At 40.0% G+C, this 21,763-nt stretch overlaps 1 non-coding gene across 1 annotated transcript; it reads right to left on the reverse strand.

Annotated features, from left to right (window-relative positions):
* Positions 1–1,473: 1,473 nt before the first annotated feature.
* Positions 1,474–1,580, reverse strand: LOC141681541 (small nucleolar RNA R71). Its single transcript, XR_012558969.1, has one exon. It is a non-coding gene; the product is annotated as a small nucleolar RNA R71 (small nucleolar RNA).
* Positions 1,581–21,763: the final 20,183 nt, after the last annotated feature.

The raw sequence follows: 21,763 nt of genomic DNA on the forward strand, positions 1-21,763 counted from the left end.
TTGTTTATCATGATTTCAATTGAACCCATGATGTCGATAAGTGCTATTATGGGCTAATCGTGATCATGGGGTTGCAACGGATTTATTATGGAATTCTTTAGTTAATTGTTTAATACTTTAGTGTGTGATGATTGCATGATATCTAGTATTGGTTGTGCATATTCGTCTTATGTGCGTCGCGAACATATAAGATAGGGTGTTAATCTCTTGTGAAGAGACGATGGATCTTGAGATTTAGAACTTGCCATGCTAGCATAGGTTCATGTACGTTGTGCATGATTAGTGGGTAACTCTAACAGTTTTATTTGCCCTATGTAATCAAAAAGAATAACTTGTGCTTAAATCGTTGTGTTGTCAATTTCTGTAGACATATGGGAACTCAACATAATTGATGACTATTTAATTTCTATCTTAATTGTGGATGCTTGGTAGAATGATATTAGTACAATGAAAGTTGGCTTTTATCAGTTTCGTGTTATTCGATTAATATCATCACTGTCACATGCTAAAGGTCATAACAATGGCTATAGAAGGAAGTAATAATGAAGTTGTGATTTCATGAGTGTTTTATTATTGATAAATTGAAGTGTTAGTTAAGTGATTAATTAAGTAGTTAATCATAGTTAATATTTAATCAACAATTTTAAGTGTTATTCTCTTAACATTGAGAAGTAATCATACATTGGTGAGTGAGTTTAATTAGACAATAATTTAGTCTGAGTCTCTGAGGGAACGAACTAGAAAGTATTCTATATTACTTGCGAACGCGTATACTTGCGTGAATATTAGTGCGTGTTTTCGCTCTAAAAAGTTTTTGGCGCCGCTGCCGGGGACTCGGCGTATTTGTTTAGTTTATGTACTTACCATCATTGGTCATTAGGACTCAGTGATTAGGACGTAGTAGTTACTTATTTTTCCGGTTGTGTTTCAGGTACTTTAGCAAGCATTTATGCAAACTCGTTCTCGTGCTCGCAAGAGGACTTTAGATACAGCTGAGGAGACAGACGAAGTTCTTGATATTCCGGAGAAGTTAGATTTTGAGGATTCGGATTCAGGAACTGAGCAGAAAGAACCAGTAAACATGGGAGATCATATTGTTCAAGCTGATCCAGCTCTTATGGATTTTTCTCGGCCAAAAATTGATGACATTCAGTCAAGCATCCTTCATCCGGCTATTCAAGCTAACACCTTTGAAATCAAGCCGAGCACTATTCAGATGGTGCAAAATTCTGTTTCTTTTGGAGGAGCGGCAACTGAAGACCCCAACATGCACATAAGGAATTTTGTCGAGATCTGCAGCACTTTTAAGTATAATGGCGTGACTGATGAGGCTATCAAGTTGAGGCTTTTCCCATTCTCACTAAGGGACAAGGCTAAAGACTGGTTACATTCTGAACCAGCTGGGTCCATCACTACGTGGCAAGATCTTGCGCAAAAGTTTCTGTGAAGTTTTATCCAATGGCAAAGACTGCTGCTATGAGGAGTGCTCTTACTCAGTTTGCGCAGCAACCTACAGAATCTATGTGCGAGGCTTGGGAACGCTACAAGGAAATGTTGAGAAAATGTCCACATCATGGAATGCCGGATTGGATGGTGATCACTGGTTTCTATAATGGTTTGGGGGCCCAATCTCGGCCCATGCTCGATGCAGCAGCTGGAGACGCTTTATGGGCTAAAAGCTATACTGAGGCGTATAATCTTATAGAGACGATGGCTGCAAATGAGCATCAAAACCCCACTCAGAGGATGACGTCAGGCAAGGTAGCAGGTATTCTGGAAGTTGATGCAGCCACCGCTATTGCAGCCCAGCTCCAAGCGCTATCAATGAAGGTTGATTCTCTGGCTACGTATGGAGTTAATCAAATAGCTATGGTTTGTGAGCTTTGTACAGGTTCTCATGCTACGGATCAGTATTCTCTTGTAAACGAATCTGTTCAGTATGTGAATAATTATCAGCGACAACAGCAGCCTGTGCCAGCGACCTATCATCCTAACAACAGAAATCATCCAAATTTCAGCTGGGGGAATAATCAGAATGCTATTCAGCCACCATATCAGCAAGGAGTGAGTAAACAGTTTAACCCACCTGGATTCCAGCAACCACAGCAGTATGCTACAAGGCAATCATATCCTCAACAGGGAAGTGCAGCTGCACCTACTAGTGCTGATTTTGAGGAACTTAAGCTGTTGTGCAAGAGTCAGGCGGTTTCTATCAAGACCTTGGAAAATCAAATCGGTCAATTAGCCAATGCAGTGCTCAATCGTCAACCTGGCACTCTTCCCAGTGACACGGAAGTACCAGGCAGGAAGGAAGCTAAAGAGCAAGTCAAGGCTATTACCTTAAGGTCTGGAAAAGTAGCTGATGCTGAAAAGGCAAAAGAAGTAGAAGCTGAAATTAGAGGTGAAGAATCTAAGCAAAAGGAGAAAGCGGCGGAACCAAGGAAGACTACTGTTGAACACACTCTGCCTGAGGCTAATACAGGGGAGAAACAGCTCTATCCTCCACCACCTTTTCCTAAGAGATTGCAGCAACATAAGCTGGATAGACAGTTCGGAAAGTTTCTGGAGGTGTTCAAGAAACTTCACATCAATATACCTTTCGCTGAGGCTCTGGAACAAATGCCCAGTTATGCGAAGTTTATGAAGACTATTCTTTCATGGAAGGTGAAACTGGATGACCTTGAAACCGTTGCTCTCACGGAAGAATGCAGCGCTGTTCTGCAGCAAAAGTTACCACCAAAACGGAAAGATCCAGGAAGCTTCACCATTCCTTGCACCATTGGCAATCTAACTTTTGACAAGTGCCTTTGTGATTTGGGAGCAAGCATTAATCTGATGCCGTTGTCAATCTTTAAAAAGTTGGATCTGCCTGATCCAAAACCCACATACATGTCGCTACAATTGGCTGACCGTTCCGTTACTTACCCAAGGGGCATAGTTGAGGATGTGCTCGTCAAGGTGGATAAGCTCTTCTTTCCAGCAGATTTTGTTATTCTGGATTTTGAGGAAGATAAGAAGATCCCCATAATCTTGGGAAGGCCTTTCTTGGCTACTGGCCGTACCTTGATAGATGTGCAAAAAGGTGAACTTACTATGCGTGTCCAAGATCAGGATATGACCTTCAACGTATTCAAGGCAATGAAATTCCCTACAGAAGATGAGGAGTGCTTAAAATTGGATGTGATTGATTCTGCGGTTACTTCGAAACTCGATCACATGCTAATGTCTGATGCATTGGAAAAGGCCTTAGTGGGGGATTTTGACAGCGATGATGAAGATAACAACGAGCAATTACAATATCTGAACGCTTCTCCCTGGAAGCGAAAGCTGGACATACCATTTGAATCTCTTGGTACTTCTGACCTCAAGAACGCTGAAGGGAAGCTCAAACCATCAATAGAGGAAGCACCTACCTTGGAGCTCAAGCCATTACCTGAGCACTTGAGGTATGCTTTTTTAGGTGATTCATCTACGTTACCTGATATTATTTTATCTGACCTTTCAGGTAGTGAGGAAGACAAACTCTTAAGGATTTTGAGAGAATTCAAATCGGCTATTGGATGGACCATAGCAGACATCAAGGGGATAAGTCCTTCATATTGTATGCATAAAATTCTGCTAGAGGAAGGTAGTAAGCCAACTGTGGAACAGCAGCGAAGACTGAATCCCATCATGAAGGAGGTGGTGAAGAAAGAAATTCTGAAATGGCTAGATGCAGGCATCATTTATCCTATTTCTGACAGCTCATGGGTGAGCCCCGTACAATGTGTACCTAAGAAGGGAGGTATCACTGTGGTCGCAAATGAAAAGAATGAGCTCATCCCTACTCGAACAGTTACAGGATGGAGAGTATGCATGGATTATAGAAAATTGAACAAAGCCACAAGGAAAGATCACTTCCCTCTTCCATTTATTGATCAGATGCTTGACAGATTGGCGGGACATGAGTATTTTTGTCTTCTGGATGGTTATTCCGGGTATAATCAGATTTGTATTGCACCAGAGGATTTGGAAAAGACTACCTTCACTTGTCCATTTGGCACGTTTGCTTTTCGCAGAGTTTCGTTTGGGTTATGTGGCGCACCGGCCACCTTTCAGAGATGTATGATGGCTATATTCTCTGACATGATTGGAAATAACGTCGAAGTGTTCATGGATGACTTCTCCGTCTTTGGACACTCATATGATGAATGTTTGAATAATCTGCGCGCCGTACTCAAAAGATGCGTGGAAACTAATTTGGTGCTCAGTTGGGAGAAATGTCATTTTATGGTGCGTGAAGGCATTATCCTTGGGCATAAGGTCTCTAGCAAGGGTCTGGAGGTGGACAAGGCCAAGGTGGGAGTCATTGAAAATCTTCCCCCACCTAATTCTGTGAAAGGAATCTGTAGTTTTCTGGGTCATGCGGGTTTTTATCGGCGCTTCATCAAGGACTTTTCAAAGATATCTAAGCCGTTGTGCAATTTGCTTGAGAAAGATGTGCCTTTCAAATTTGATGATGAATGTTTGGCAGCATTCGAGACTCTCAAGAAGAGTTTGATCACTGCACCAGTTATTACAGCACCGGATTGGACAGAACCATTTGAGATGATGTGTGATGCAAGTGATTATGCGGTAGGTGCAGTTCTGGGACAGCGCAAGAAAAATCTCTTCCATGTGGTCTACTATTCGAGTAAGACTTTAAATGGTGCCCAATTGAACTACACCACTACTGAGAAGGAGCTTTTGGCTATAGTCTTTGGTTTTGAGAAATTTCGATCTTATCTGCTTGGTACGAAAGTAACAGTATTCACTGATCATGCAGCTATTCGCTATCTGGTCTCCAAGAAGGATTCGAAGCCGAGACTCATTCGTTGGGTGCTTTTACTTCAGGAATTTGAGTTAGAGATCAAAGATAGAAAAGGTACTGAGAATCAAGTAGCTGACCATCTCTCTAGGTTGGAGAATCCCTATTCTACTTCACAAGATAGGACGTTAATCAATGAATCTTTTCCGGATGAGCAGTTGTTTACAATTCAGGAGGAAGAACCATGGTTTGTAGATATTGTAAACTATCTCGTCAGCAATATAATGCCTCCTAATTTAACATCCGCTCAAAAGAAGAAGTTTCTGCATGAGGTGAAGTGGTATATGTGGGATGAACCATATTTATTTAGACAGGGAGCAGACCAGATCATCAGGAGATGTATCCCGTTCTGTGAGACGGAGGGGATATTACGAGACTGCCATTCCACGGTTTATGGTGGACACTATGGCGGTGAGAAGACGGCAGCTCGTATTCTGCAAGAAGGTTTTTTCTGGCCTACTTTGTTCAAGGATGCTCATCAGTTTGTTTTAAGGTGTGATCGTTGCCAAAGAGTGGGAAATTTGTCAAGGAAGGATGAAATGCCATTAAATGTGATGCTTGAAGTCGAGGTCTTTGATGTATGGGGAATCGATTTCATGGGGCCTTTTATTTCATCTTGCAATAATCAGTACATCTTGCTGGCAGTCGATTATGTCTCAAAATGGGTCGAAGTTAAAGCTTTACCGACAAATGATGCAAAGGCAGTGCTAAATTTTCTTCATAAGCAAATTTTCACAAGGTTTGGAACACCTCGGGTAATCATAAGTGATGAAGGATCGCATTTTTGCAACCGTAAGTTCACTTCTATGATGCAGCGTTATAATGTGAATCATCGAGTAGCTACTGCCTATCATCCGCAAACAAATGGTCAAGCGGAAGTGTCTAACAGAGAGATAAAGCGCATTCTAGAGAAGGTTATTTATCCGTCAAGGAAGGATTGGTCTTTAAAGCTCGATGAAGCTGTTTGGGCTTACAGAACAACATACAAAACTCCTCTTGGGATGTCACCGTTTCAGTTGGTGTACGGTAAGGGATGTCATCTACCTGCGGAGCTTGAGCATAAGGCCTACTGGGCATTGAAGAAGTTGAACCTGGATTTAGATGCAGCTGGTAAGAAAAGAATGCTTCAGCTTAATGAACTGGATGAATTTCGACTTCAAGCGTACGAAAATAACAAAATGTATAAGGAAAAGGTGAAGAGGTGGCACGATAGGAAGCTACATCCAAAGTTATTTGTGCCAGGGCAACAAGTTCTCTTATTCAACTCTCGGCTCCGACTTTTTCCTGGGAAGTTGAAATCAAGGTGGTCTGGACCTTTTATTGTCAAAACTGTGTTTCCACATGGAGCGGTGGAAATTTTTGAGAATGATCCGGACCAAGCATTCAAGGTTAACGGTCAGCGGTTGAAGCACTACTATGGGGACATGGCAAACCGAGAAGTGGTTAGTGCCATTTTGTTGACTACTTGAGCAGGGTACGAAACGTCAAGCTAATGACGAAAAAGAAGCGCTGCGTGGGAGGCAACCCATGAATTGTTGTTACAGGAACCCTTAGAAGTTAATAACCTATCCAAAAACACAAAAAAATCAGAAAACAGGGGCTGAAATTTTTTTTTTCCAGTGACCCCCTGAGCGCCCGCTCAGCTTTGCTGAGCGCCCGCTCAGTTTTGCTGAGCGACCGCTCAGGGGTCGAGTACCAGAAATTTTTTTTACAGTTCAGAAAAAAAAAAAACAAACACAAAAACAGTTTTAGCCCATAAACCCACGATTTGTTCCCACTACCTCATCATTTTACTCCTTAATTCCCAAACCCTACTCTAATCCACACCCTATATATACATACACCTATCCTACATATCTCCCACAAAACTTCCTACACTTAAAACCTCTCACAAACATCAAAAATCAGTTCTTACACACTTTTATTCACGAATCAATGGCACCCAAGAGAGCACGCACTATTGATAGCAGCAGCACAGTTCCTACTGCTGATTCATCGAGGGGTACTGCTGCAAGGCCTCGGTTAACTGACAGAGCTGCGGAGGAGGAGTACACTAGGCTGTTGGGTAAGCCGATTCTGAAGGAGAGTGGGTTTTTACCATCGGGGAGGGATGGTGAGTTGCTGTCCATGATTGCAGAGAAGGGGTGGATAGCTTTTTGTGAGTCACCCGAAGCAGTACTGATGAGCGTTGTTCATGAGTTCTACGCGAACGCGAAGGCCGAAAAGAATGGGTTTTCTGTGGTCCGAGGGCTGCCGGTTGATTATCATCCTGCGGCGATTCGCCGTGTAATTGGACAGCGAGAGAGGAAGCCCGAGGAGGAGAACTGGAATGAAAAGACTGCTGAGGATTTTGACTTGGATTTGATTTGTGCGACTCTCTGTCGACCAGGCACAGTTTGGACCTGCAGGACCGGCACTAATGAGTATCGTCACTTTCCGGCGATCGCCATGAACAGGTATGCCCGTGCATGGAATGCATTTATTTGTGCTAATATTTTGCCTTCTTCGCATGCACATGAGGTCACAGTTGAGCGAGCACAGTTGTTGTGGGGAATTCTGAATGATGAATACTATGTGGACCTTGGTGAGTTTATCTACCAAGGAATTCTGAAGTTTTTGAGGGGAGCGAAGCATATGAACATCCCTTATGCATCTACGGTTACGAAGCTATGCTGAGCAGTGGGAGTGAACTGGCCGGCTCATGAGCAGTTGCAGTTGCCAGCAGCTCCGATTGATTCTGGCACTCTGAATGGGATGCAGGAGTGGACCGGTGGTGAGCCTGAGGAGCATGGGCTGGGTTATCGTCTTCCAGGAGGGCGTCCAGCACGAGGTGCTACTATGGCTAGGCCAGGGCGTGATGAGGCTGGTTCTTCGAGAGCTCAGGAAGGTGCTGGGATGGTTGATGCCCAGTATAGAAGGCTTTCACGGCGGATGGATGCCATGTATGAGACGCAGAGCAGGTTTGCTCAGGAGCTCACCCTTGCATTAGGGACTGCTTTTCGAGGCCTTGGAGCTGATATCCAGTGGCCAGTTTTTGGTGAGGACTCTGTATACCCGCCGCCTGATACTCCACCCACTGAGGGTGATGATGATGATGACTCCGAGTAGGTATACCCTGTGTTCCTTTCTACTACTTTCACTGAGGACAGTGAAGATTTTTAGTTTGGGGGTGGTAGCTAAGGAATATTGTATGTGTGTCATTTAGTTGCATATTCATGATAGTTTAGTTCATATAGTTGCATAATTTATGCCATTTAGTTTTTTATGAATGTCATGTAGCTCATGCATTTACCATGATCCCTTTTGCAATGATTTATCGACTGAATTGTGATATTGATGCGAGTGTAGTGATAGCATTAAAGTGATATTAAGTTGTGTAGGTTGATATGCATGCTAGAAACAATTGTAAGTCCACTAAGTCTTAGAGAATGCGTAAGGGCTAGATTGTTGTTATGATTTGGTTGTTTTCAAGGTCAATCTACTTATTATGCTTAGAATTCGATTATAGGTTCTTAGTGATAAAGACATGAAAAAGAAAAATTTTGGAAAAAAATATGGAAGTTGTTGCTAGTTGTAGCGAGGCGTCAAATGGCTAGTAGCCGGCTCGCATATGGTGCGAGTAGTCTAGGGTTGAGCAAGATGGAGCGAAACGCACTTGCTCAGAAGTTATAAAAAAAAAAATATTTTTTTGCATAATTGATCAAGAGTGGGCTCTTTGGTATTCGAGTTATTAAGTTCTTAGGTGACTTTGTGCCTAGCGACCTAAGGTTTTTAGAGTCTGGGATCCGCTAACCTAACGCTCGTTACATGGATATCATTGTATAAGTCTTTTGTGGACCTCACTCATTGCACGGTCAAATAAGCATTTGAGTTGTAAATAAAAAGCACGATTCCGTAGTAAGTTCCAGAGTTCTTGTAGTGTTGTATATCACTTTGTGCCTAGAATTTTTTATTCTTTGTATAATCGTAGGATTGCCTTGAGGATAGTCTAGTCATAGTAATTGGTCTAGTTCCGAAGCATATCTGCTAAGCATTTGCACACACCACGTTTATGGTTGTATGTCCGTTTGCATGAGTTTATTGATCTTTAGTTGTCTAACTGCATTCGTTAAGATGTGACAATTTGGTTGTTTAATTGTAGTAAGGGGGATCGCTGCATTTTCATATAGATTGCATTCATGCATGTTTTTATTTGTTTTTAGTCTGTGACGCTTGAGGACAAGCATCGATTTAAGTTTTGGGGGTGTGATAAGTGGCATTATATACCACTTAGAGCGTCTTAAAATGGCTTAAATTGGTGTCTTGAAATCAAGTATTTTGTGTATTTGATGCGTTTTTCTAGTGTTTATGCATTTCAGGGTTTTAGTTGCATTTCGGGGGAGGAATCATCAAGAATAAGCCTTGGCATGTGTTCACCATTGCGAGAGGAAAGAAACGGGCAGATTACGGCAAAGAAACGGAGCGAAATCAGAAATTTTCCAGAAGAGGTCTGAGCGCCCACTCAGCATTGCTGAGCGGCCGCGCAGCAAGCTGAGCGCCCGCTCAACTATGCTGAGCGGCCGCGCAGGGTCGGGAAGAAAGACAAATTATTTTAGGACTTCTACTTCTGTTTGGTTTCCACTTCTATGTAATCTGAGTTTTATGGGACTATTATATAAGTAGATTTGAGACGTTTTCACATGTGTGGATTGAAGAAGATTGTGTTTTTACGCAAGGAGCGAAGGAGATAAGGAAGAAGACCGATTTAGCACACCGCAACGAAGATGAAGCATATATTCTTGTGATTCTTGTTTCGTTGTAACGTTGGATGCTAGTTTTCTTGCTTTGAACTTATTTACTCTTGTGACGTACTCTGTTTTAATATAATTAGTTTAGTTATTATTTTCTTGTGTTTGTTTATCATGATTTCAATTGAACCCATGATGTCGATAAGTGCTATTATCGGCTAATCGTGATCATGGGGTTGTAACGGATTTATTATGGAATTCTTTAGTTAATTGTTTAATACTTTAGTGTTTGATGATTGCATGATATCTAGTATTTTTTGTGCGTATTCGTCTTATGTGCATCGCGGACATATAAGATAGGGTGTTAATCTCTTGTGAAGCGACGGTGGATCTTGAGATTTAGAACTTGCCATGCTAGCATAGGTTCATGTACGTTGTGCATGATTAGTGGGTAACTCTAACAATTTTATTTGCCCTATGTAATCAAAAAGAATAACTTGTGCTTAAATCGTTGTGTTGTCAATTTCTGTAGACATATGGGAACTCAACATAATTGATGAATATTTAACTTCTATCTTAATTGTGGATGCTTGGTAGAATGATATTAGTACAATGAAAGTTGGCTTTTATCAGTTTCGTGTTATTCGATTAATATCATCACTGTCACATGCTAAAGGTCATAACAGTGGCTATAGAAGGAAGTAATAATGAAGTTGTGATTTCATGAGTGTTTTATTATTGATAAATTGAAGTGTTAGTTAAGTGATTAATTAAGTAGTTAATCATAGTTAATATTTAATCAACAATTTTAAGTGTTATTCTCTTAACATTGAGAAGTAATCATACATTGGTGAGTGAGTTTAATTAGACAATAATTTAGTCTGAGTCTCTGAGGGAACGAACTAGAAAGTATTCTATATTACTTGCGAACGCGTATACTTGCGTGAATATTAGTGCGTGTTTTCGCTCTAACAGATACCCATCTGGGAGGGAACCCCATGAATGAATTTATGGAACTGTTAAAAGCAAATCTGAACCAGCAGCCTATTCCACCACAACCACATGCTACCCAACAGACTGCATCTACTGCCTTTAGAGCCTTCAAATCTCTCAAACCCCCAGAGTTTCTAAGATCTTCCGACCCCATTGAAGTACGGGCCTGGCTCAAAGAGATAGAAAAGTCCTTCAAAATACTAGGTGTTGAGGAACGACATAAGACCATTTTCGCTTCTTACATGCTGAAAGTTGAAGCTAACTACTGGTGGGAGTCCAAACAAAACCTAGAAACTGATGATGTGATTCCATGGGATAGATTTACCCGATCGTTCTTAGATAAGTACTTCCCTAGGTTTATGGAAACCCAGATGGAGATTAGGTTTCTGGAGTTGAAACAGGATAAGATGATTGTGGCAGAATATGAGGCCAAATTTACTGAGTTGTCGAGATTTGTGCCTGAGTTTATGAATACCTAAGAAAAGAAAGTGCGAAGGTTTCAGCTTGGTCTGAAATAGTGGATACAGAACCGAGTAGCAGTGTTAGAGCTGACAGACTATGCCATCTTAGTACAGAAAGCCTCGATTGTTGAAGCTGGCAGTGAGCAGATTGTGAAAGAGAAGGAAAATAGGAAGAGGAAGATAGGAAGTCAAGGGATAGGAACCGGAAACAGGAGCCTTCCGAGCAGGTTCATCAGGGGAGCGGTGTCCCAACCTGCATGAGGCCCCAGATTCAGAAAGGCCCCGAGTGAGAGCATTGGCCAGGGCAGTGGACAATCTAGGGCAACATTTCATAGCCAACCACGTGCCCCAATACCAGAGTGTCAAACCTATAAGAAGAGACACCTTGGAGTGTGTACCCAGACAAGAGCCCCTCTGAGATGTTACCGGTGTGACCAAATCAGACACCTTGCCAACAACTGTACCCGACCCAATGTAACGTGTTTCCAATGTGGAAAGGTAAGACACATGAAGAAGGATTGCCCAATGTTGAAGCCCTCAGCCTCAGGGATGAGCAAAGCTGCATCCAACCGACCCCCAGCTGCTAGGACCTTCAACATGACTGTTCAGGATGTTGTCCAAAACATTGATGTGATAGCAGGTACCCTTTTGTTAAATTCCGAACATACAAATGTCCTATTTGATTGTGGAGCAACCAAGTCTTTTATATCTCAAGATTTTTCTAAAAAGTTAAAACTTGATGCCATACCCTTACGTGAGATATTACGAGTGGAAATAGCAAACAAAAAAATAATTCCTGTAAATCAAGTACACCCTAGGTGCAAGTTGAAATTAGAAGGGAAGATCTTCGAGGTTGACCTAATCCCATTCACGTTAGGACACTTTGATTTAATCTTAGGAATGGATTGGTTATCCAATAACGGAGCACAAATAGATTGTGAACGGAAGAAAGTAAAGATAAGAGTGCAAAATGAAAAAGAAGTAGTGTTTAAAGGTCAACGACAGAACCAGAAATTTCTAACCATGCTTCAGGCAAAAAGATTGTTAAGGAAGGGTAACGAGGCCTATTTGGATTATGTGATAGATACCAAGAAGGAAGTCCCTAATATACAGGACATACCCGTAGTAAACGAATTCGAGGATGTGTTTCCAGAAAACTTACCAGGATTACCACCTGACCGAGAAATAGAGTTCACTATAGAGTTAGCACCAGGAACGACACAAGTATCCAAGGCCCCATATAGGCTAGCCCCAGTTGAGATGAAAGAACTAGCTTCTCAACTTCAAGAGTTATTAGATAATGGAATGATAAGGCCCAGTGTGTCGCCATGGGGAGCGCCAGTACTGTTCGTAAAGAAAAAGGACGACAGTATGAGATTATGTATAGACTATCGAGAGCTGAATAAGCTGACTATTAAGAATAGGTACCCTCTCCCCAGAATTGATGACCTATTCGACCAACTCAAAGGAGCTGTACATTTTTCCAAAATAGATTTGAGAACAGGATATCACCAGTTGAAAATCAAACCGGAAGATATACCGAAGACTTCTTTTCGCACTAGGTATGAACACTATGAGTTCTTAGTTATGTCGTGTGGGTTAACCAATGCACCCGCAACCTTTATGGATCTGATGAACAGAGTGTTCAAAAAGTACCTGGATATATGTGTGATAGTTTTTATAGATGATATTCTGATCTACTCAAAGACAGAGCAAGAATACGCAGAACATTTGAGGATAGTCTTAGAAATCTTGAGGAATGAGAAATTTTATGCCAAGATCTCGAAATGCGAGTTTTGGTTGAGAGAAGTTCAGTTTCTAGGGCATGTGGTGAGTAGCAAAGGAGTTTTAGTTGACCCTGCCAAGATATAGGCGGTATCCAATTGGGAAAGACCAACTACCACAACAGAGGTTAGGAGTTTTGTGGATTTAGCAGGATATTACCGAAGATTCGTGCAAGACTTTGCTAAGATAGCCGGTCCACTGACTAGACTTACCCGGAAGGCAGAAAAGTTCGTATGGACAGAGAAATGTGAGGAAAGTTTTCAAGAACTAAAAAGGAGGCTGGTGTCAGCACCAGTGCTCGCTCTTCCAGATGGAAAGGGAGAGTTTGTGATATACAGCGACACATCGCTTAAATCATTAGGATGTGTACTAATGCAGCACGACAAAGTTATAGCGTATGCCTCGCGATAATTGAAGGAATATGAAAGCAGATACCCTACGCATGATCTAGAATTAGAAGCCATAGTGTTTGCCCTAAAAATTTGGAGAAACTACCTATACGGTGAGAAATGCGAGATCTACACTTACCATAAAAGTCTCAAATATATCTTTACTCAAAAGGAACTGAACATGAGACAGAGGAGATGGTTAGAGTTGATCAAAGACTACGACTGTGAAATTTTGAATCACCCGGGTAAAGCCAATGTGGTGGCTGACGCCTTTAGTAGGAAGGAAAGACTCAAGATGATAATGACATCGGAGGAGTTGATTAAGGAATTTGAGAAGATGGAAGTTAACGTGAGGATGACCGGTAAGGGAATGGAAGGATTATTTGAGATTAAGCTAGTGCTAGAGCTGACTGAAAAAATACGAGTATGTCAGGAACAGAAGATGAGTGAGGAAAGAGGAACATTGACCGGTGAAAAAGTGAGATGCAAGAAGGATGAGAAAGGGATCATGAGGTATGCGTCCCGGATTTAGATTCCGAATGTGCAATAATTAAAGGATGAGCTGCTGCACGAAGGGCACATCTCTAGATATTCAATCCACCCAGGAAGTACGAAAATGTACCGTGACCTTAAGGAATATTATTGGTGGCCTAACATGAAAAGAGAAGTAGTAGAGTGGGTCAGCAAGTGCTTGACATGCCAGAGAGTGAAGGCGGAACATCAGCGACCTAGTGGACTATTACGACCCCTAGAGATTCTGGAATGGAAATAGGAGCACATAGCCATGGATTTTGTGACAGGCTTACCAAGGACAAAGACCAATCACGATGCCATATGGGTTATCATTGATAGACTGACCAAGTCCGCACACTTCCTACCAATCAACAAAAGATACACCGTAGACAAGTTGGTAGATATTTACTTGAAGGAAATTGTAGTAAGACACGGCGTTCCTGTAGCCATAGTGTCAGATAGAGACCCGAGGTTTAATTCCCGATTTTGGAGAAGCTTCCAGGAATGCGTAGGCACCAGACTAAACATGAGTACCGCTTACCACCCCCAGACTGATGAACAAAGTGAAAGGACTATCCAGACCCTAGAAGATATGCTACGAGTGTGTGCCATTGATTTCGAAGAAAATTGGGATGACCACCTACCCCTAATCGAATTTGCTTATAACAATAACTATCACGCTAGCATAGGAATGCCCCCGTATGAAGCTCTTTACGGAAGAAGATGTCACTCTCCCCTGTGTTGGGACGAAGTTGGAGAACACAAGATATTAGGACCAGAGTTAGTCCAGCAGACCAGAGAAATGGTAGGACTCATCAGGAAAAGACTGGTAGCAGCCCAGGACAGACAAAAGAAGTACGCCGACCAGACCAGAAAGGATAGGGAATATGAAGTAGGAGATTATGTGCTATTAAAGGTATCCCCGTGGAAAGGAGTGATGAGATTTGGAAAGAAAGGGAAGCTGAGTCCCAGATTCATAGGACCCTTTGAAATTTTGAGGAGAATAGGACCTCTAGCTTACGAGCTCGCCTTGCCTCCTAATTTGCAACAAGTACACAATGTGTTCCACGTGTCCATGTTAAGGAAGTACCATGCAGATGCACGACATGTAATAGAGTACGAGCAGGTAGATTTACAACCAGACCTGACTTACATCGAGCAGCCAGTAAGGATAATGGACCAGAAAGAACACATGTTGAGGAACAAAACTGTGAAGCTGGTTAGGATCTTATGGAGAAATCAAAATATTGAGGAATTAACTTGGGAACTCGAAGACGCAATGAGAAATAGATATCCCCACTTATTTTCCAATTGATTCCGGGACGGAATCCTTGTTAGAGGGGAAGACTGTAATAACTCGAATTTTTGAGACCTTGTAAAACGTTTAATGAATAGTAACCCTGACAGACGGGAAAAACTTTTGAGCTCACACTATGTAGTGCATGAGAAAATGAGTTTCGGAATTGATATTACGACTATACGTACCAAATGAGTGTATGTAAACGCTATTAGTTTTCGAAGAAAACGAACTTTAAAAAATGACCGTATTTACGACTTATCGAGGATTACGAGAATCATAATATAATTATGAGATTAAAATCCTACGTATTTATATTCAAGTAGGATAAATAAAAATATAAGGAATAAATATGAAAGGAATTACATCGCGAACCATTTACGGGTAAATATTACGGAGAACGTTTAAGTAACCGAGCGAACGCGTAAACGATTAAATAGATGTAACGCACTAACTAAACCATGGTAAGGAAGTAACCATGGTTACTTCATCAAATACTGAGCTAAACATAGGATGACCAAGCTAGCTAGCAAAATAGTGTGCTAAGGAAGCTAATCTTGTAGTTAGCTTGTAAGCTAGCAACCTACAAAGATATGTCCATGGATTTGGCAATAAAGAATAAACCTAGAATGCTATACTAGGAAGAATAAAATCAAGTTGCAAGATATCAACTCACCTTCCAAGAAGCAACCTATCCAAAGCATCCAAGAGAAGCAACCAAGGTAGTATAAATACCCCCTCACAAGCATCCATTCGGCCCTAATGCAAAAAGGGTGGAATTCAAATTCCAAACTCCAAGTTCAAGCTCTTGTAAAATCACCCAATTAATTCCAAAGGCTCTTAGCAACTAAACTAAGGTAAGAAATTTTTTTCATCTCTTTTTATCAAGGTTTGATGGGTGGAATAAATTCAAGAAACTTACTAGTGAATATTGTGAATAGTAACCTCTCTTTGGTTTCTTGATTTCAATGATGGTTTTAGGTTCTAAAAATCATACCAAGCACTTCCAAGCCTCTACCATCCTCAAGAACACATCTCAAGCTTTCAAGAAAGGTAAAAATCTTTGGCCCAACTTTATTTAAGGTTCATTTTTAAGATCCATTTAGTATGTGGTAGTAAACCTAGCTTACTAAGTAGTATTGATGAAATCTTGGTGTTTAAGTTAAGTAGATTAAAGTTGGTTGTTGTTGCCTCAAGAACATGATTTTCTTGAGAAGAGTTTGTGTTTTGATTATGATATGATGATTTTTGGTGGTTGTGTTAAGAGTTAGGGCGTAAACGAAACCCCGATCGTAAACGTAACTTCGCTAAAACCAACAAATCGTAACTTTAAGTTTCTGCAGAAAGTCCCGAAGTTGTAAAATGTAGATTCTTGAAAAATAACCTTTTTTTAGGATAGCTAATGTTATAAGGATCATTTAGGCGCTTGAATCGCTTGATTCTGATTTACGGACCAAAAGTTATGGTCATTTTAGTAAAAGTGATTTACGCGACAAAATCTGCTACTAATTACGAACTTTGAAAATATAAAGGATAGACTTAAAAGTGTTCATAAATCATGAAAGTTTTACAGAGAGTAACATATTGAGTTTCCTAACTGCCAGTAAAATTTCAAGTAAAAATAATGATTTCTCAATTTTATAAAAATGTCGGAGCCGAGACCGCGCGAGTAGAAATCGTAAGAATCCTTAAGCGGAGCCGACGACGATAATGAGAATGAACCCAAGATACTTAGGAAAATGAAGTGACCATAATGTAAATATGACTTAAAGAAATGTTAAGGGTAGTATGAGTGAGAGGGTGCATAATAAGTAACGCATGAGTGCGAGTTGCCGTAACTTAGAACGGAACCTAACGAAATGAAATGTGTTTATGGTTATAGATTTCCGAGCGGAACCTAGAGCATCCTCCAACTCGAGATACCCAGGCAAGTTTACAAACCTAACTCCATTTTTACTGTTGTGTTGTGAAAGGATTGTTTTACTATCATCGCATAAATACCATGTTTGCCATGCTACGTAGTTGTTGAATTTTCGCATAATATAGCGATGTTGTACGATAAGTATATATCGTGAAATGTTATTTCGCTTTAAGGCGTGACGTATTATATAAGACCGAGAGTTGGTTGGGATTTAAGATAAAACCCGGGAATCATTCCGGAGATATTATGGGACAGTTATAAGTCCATAGTAGTACGTTTTAAAGGGACTCATCGTACACTTACGAAACATTAAAACACCTCGAACTTTTATTAAAACGATTTCCCAACGATCATATTCCCTTAACTATATTTTATTGTTCGAATAACTAATACTATATACTTATTCCTTTATTATGGGAGTAGTATACTCCAACTATTTATTTTAAACCCGATTAATCATTATAGATTATTAATTATATAGACACAAACTAGTTGAGGAATATTATTTTAAATGAATCTTTTAGAGAATAAACTCATTCGAGGTTTGATTTTTATCAATTATTATTTAATTAATTATTATTCTTAAAAGGGTTTATTATTGATTTAAAAATCATAGATCCTTATTTAAAATATACTTTCTGATTTCAGAATATCATTCGAATAATTTCAGATCGTCGGTGAATATTATCCCGACATATTTAATATGTTGAATATAGTTTCGAGAAGAAACTTTTCCCCCTTATTAATTATCTGTTGACAACGGTCAACTCACATCCTTAGTACTTCCTCTGAAATTCTCGGAAGTACGTATATACATATATATACACTTATATCTTAGAGAGATAAGCTATTTCTATCAACAAGCAAAACGCTTGGGGAACTTCGATGTGGTTCGAGTTCTCGAGATTGATAGAATTCTTTTAAAGGACAAGGGAGGGGTAGACTCTGGTACTATGTGTGCTAGATGGGCTAGCAAAGGTACCGCAGGCAAAGGTACTCAGTGTACTCAGAAACTTGTGAAGTATGTGTATACCCGAAAATGGGACACGTAGCCTGAATGCGGCAAGGGTGATACCCGAGGGATGACGGTTTCGTCCTTCTACTAGTAGAAAAGGTTGTTTTATCGCAGTACGACTGATCATCGTATGCGGTGGCTCCAGTGAATGTCCTACTTCTTCCAATTAGAATTGAGATGTAATACCGTAACCCAAGCCTAGGTGCTTGGATTACTATTAAGGTATTCGCAGGTTATTAAAACCCCCTTAATGAATTGTTTTCATAAAAAGGTATGTATCACCAAGGAAAACTATTTTCGAATAAAACATAAATATCATATATGATGTTATCATACAGTCGTTTCCATACTGTACATTATTATGCTAGGCATTATAGCTCACATTTGTTTTCTTAAATTGGCACAACACAACAATGAATCAAGATGCCTACCATGAGAACCACAACCAGGAAACGGGTAGGAAATGGCCAGCTATTCCGTAGATTGTTTGGTGCTGTACCTCAGGTAGTCAGAATAAGCTGGATTAGTTTTCAGTTGTTTATAGTTCAGCTTATTTATAAGGATGATTTATGTAAGGTAAGAAACAAGAAACGTATATTTGGCCGGTGGACTAACCTTACCTAAAGGTCACTCCCCGGTAAGACTAATGATATTTGGGTTGTAATAAAATTACTCTAGTTTTGATGGTTCGTTTCCAAGACAATAACCTGTAAGTGTGTGTGTGATAAGTGTGGGGTCGTGAAGCATGAGTATTTATATATTGTAGTGTGAGTTGTGTGAGTTTAGATGGCGTGGCTTCCGAGACTCCTGACCCCGGGTTTTGGGGTGCCACAAGAAAGCTGGGATTGGCACTAGAAACTCTCTCATTTAAATTTCAACACTATAAATGAACTAGTCAAGAAAGATCTTGTGAGAGGACTGCCAAAATCAGTATTTGCTCCTAATGGCCTTTGTGATTCCTGTCAAAAGGCAAAACAAAGAAAATCTTCATTCAAGAGCAAGACTGAATCTTTAATTCTTGAGCCTTATCACCTACTACATGTTGATCTATTTGGTCCAGTGAATATCATGTCTATTACAAAGAAGAAATATGATATGGTCATAGTGGATGAGTTCACTAGATACACATGGGTGTATTTCTTGCACACAAAAAGTGAAACTGCTTCTATCTTGATTGATCATGTCAAACAACTGGATAAATGGGTCAAAGACTCTGTGAAAATCATAAGAAGTGATAATGGCACTGAGTTCAAGAATTTGATTATGGAAGAGTTCTGCAAAGACCATGGAATCAAGCAGGAATTTTCTGCTCCTGGAACTCCACAACAAAATGGAGTTGTTAAAAGAAAGAATAGAACTCTTATTGAAGTTGCACGAACTATGCTAGATGAAGCAAAGTTACCAACCTATTTTTGGGCTGAAGCTGTGCAGACTGCTTGTTTTACTCAGAATGCAACACTTATCAACAAGCATGGAAATACACCATATGAGATGGTGAAGAAAAAGAAACCAAATCTGAAGTATTTTCATGTATTTGGATGCAAGTGTTTTGTTCTTAAGACTCATCCTGAACAACTATCCAAATTTGATCTAAAAGCTGATGAAGGAATTTTTGTTGGATATCCACTTTCCACAAAAGCCTTTAGAGTCTACAATTTAAGAACAAGGGTTGTCATGGAATCTATCAATGTCTCTTTTGATGATAAGAAGATTACTGGACTTGAAGATTTCAATGATCATGATCAGCTGAGATTTGAGAATAAAGTTTTAAATTCTGATTCTGTAAATCCTGACAGTCTAAATCCTGACCGTCTAAATCCTGATACTGCAAACTCTGATGGGTTAAACTCTGATGTTATAGAAACTGTGGTAACTACACCAAAGGAAAATGCACATGTGTAGGGGGAGCATATTGAAGATACAACCACATCTCAAGAAGCATTATAATCTAGAACAGGCTCTTCAAGTTCTGATTCATCAAGTTCTGATGGTCCAAGTTCTGATAATTTTGGAAACTCAAATACTGATAATTCTGGAAACTCAAATACTGAAGGATCCAACTCAGAGAGCATAATTTCAGGGGGGGCATCTGAAAATATTGATGGAGACAACATGGATCATGGGGGAGCATCCAGTTCTAGAGATAACCTTCCATCTGCAAGGAAGTGGACTAAAGCACATACACCTGACTTGATTATTGGAGATCCTGAAGTAGGTATAAGAACTAGAACAGCAACATCAAATGAATGTCTCTATCACTCTTTTCTTTCTCATACTGAACCAAAGATAGTGGAAGAAGCTCTTCAAGATGCTGATTGGGTGCAAGCAATGCAGGAAGAGTTAAATGAATTTGAAAGAAATAAAGTCTGGACCCTAGTGTCAAGACCAAAGAACAGATCTGTTGTTGGTACAAAGTGGGTGTTCAGAAACAAAACTGATAGTGATGGCATAATTATAAGGAATAAAACAAGGCTGGTTGTAAAAGGATACTTTCAATATGAAGGAATTGATTATGATGAAACATTTGCACCAGTTGCTAGATTGGAAGCCATAAGGATATTTTTGGCTTATGCTGCTCATAAAAAGTTTACAGTCTTTCAAATGGATGTAAAAAGTGCTTTTCTTAATGGAGAATTGGAAGAAAAAGTATATGTTGAACAACCTCCAGGTTTTGTAGATTCAAAATTTCCTCATCATGTCTAAAGACTTGATAAAGCACTTTATGGCCTTAAGCAAGCGCCAAGAGCATGGTATGAGATATTAGCTCAGTTTCTTCTGGAAAGTGGATTTAACAGAGGGACTATTAAAAAAACCTTATTCTATCTCAACCATGGAAATGACTTACTTTTGGTACAGATATATGTTGATGATATCATTTTTGGTTCTACAAATGACAGACTTTGTAAAAGGTTTGCCAAGCTAATGCAGTCAAGATATCAAATGAGTATGATTGGAGAACTTAAGCTATTTTTTGGGCCTTCAAGTCAAGCAGAATGAAGAAGGAACTTTTATTTGTCAATCTAAGTACACCAGAAATTTGTTGAAGAAGTTTGGAATGCAAGATTTCAGTATGCTACCTGTCTTTGTGCAAGATTTCAAGCAGATCCAAGAGAACCTCACTTAACAGCTGTGAAAAGAATTTTTAAGTACCTTAAGGGTACAGCTGATCTGGGATTGTGGTATCCTAGAGAATCAGACTTTAAGCTAATAGGTTACTCAGATGCAGATATTGCAGGATGCAAAATTGACAGGAAAAACACAAGTAGAAGCTGCCAATTTCTTGGAGGTAGATTGGTTTCTTGGTTTAGCAAGAAACAGATTTCAATTTCCACATCAACTGCAGAAGCAGAATACATTGCTGCAGGAAGTTGTTGTGCACAAATTCTTTGGATGAAGAATCAGTTACTGGATTATGGGTTAACATATTCTAAAATCCCTATTTACTGTGATAATCAAAGTGCTATTGCTATGACAGGTAATCCAGTTCAAAACTCAATGACAAAGCACATCAACATTAGGTACCACTTCATAAGGGAACATGTGGATGAAGGTACAGTGGAATTGCATTTTGTTCCAACAGATCAACAACTAGCAGATATCTTCACAAAACCACTATGTGAAGCTACTTTTACAAGATTGGTAAATGAACTTGGAACGGTTTCAGGTTCTTTCTCTAAATCTTCTTAGTTTATGTTCTGATACATCAGACTTTATGATCAGTATTTACAGATATTACTATCTTTGTGTATTCTGTGCTTAATTTGAAATTTTCTAAGTGCTGATTGTTGTCTGGTGTGAATTTCTAAACTCTGATAG

This window comes from Apium graveolens, chromosome 8 (assembly GCF_009905375.1).
Source record: "Apium graveolens cultivar Ventura chromosome 8, ASM990537v1, whole genome shotgun sequence".
Classification (NCBI taxonomy): Eukaryota; Viridiplantae; Streptophyta; class Magnoliopsida; order Apiales; family Apiaceae; genus Apium; species Apium graveolens.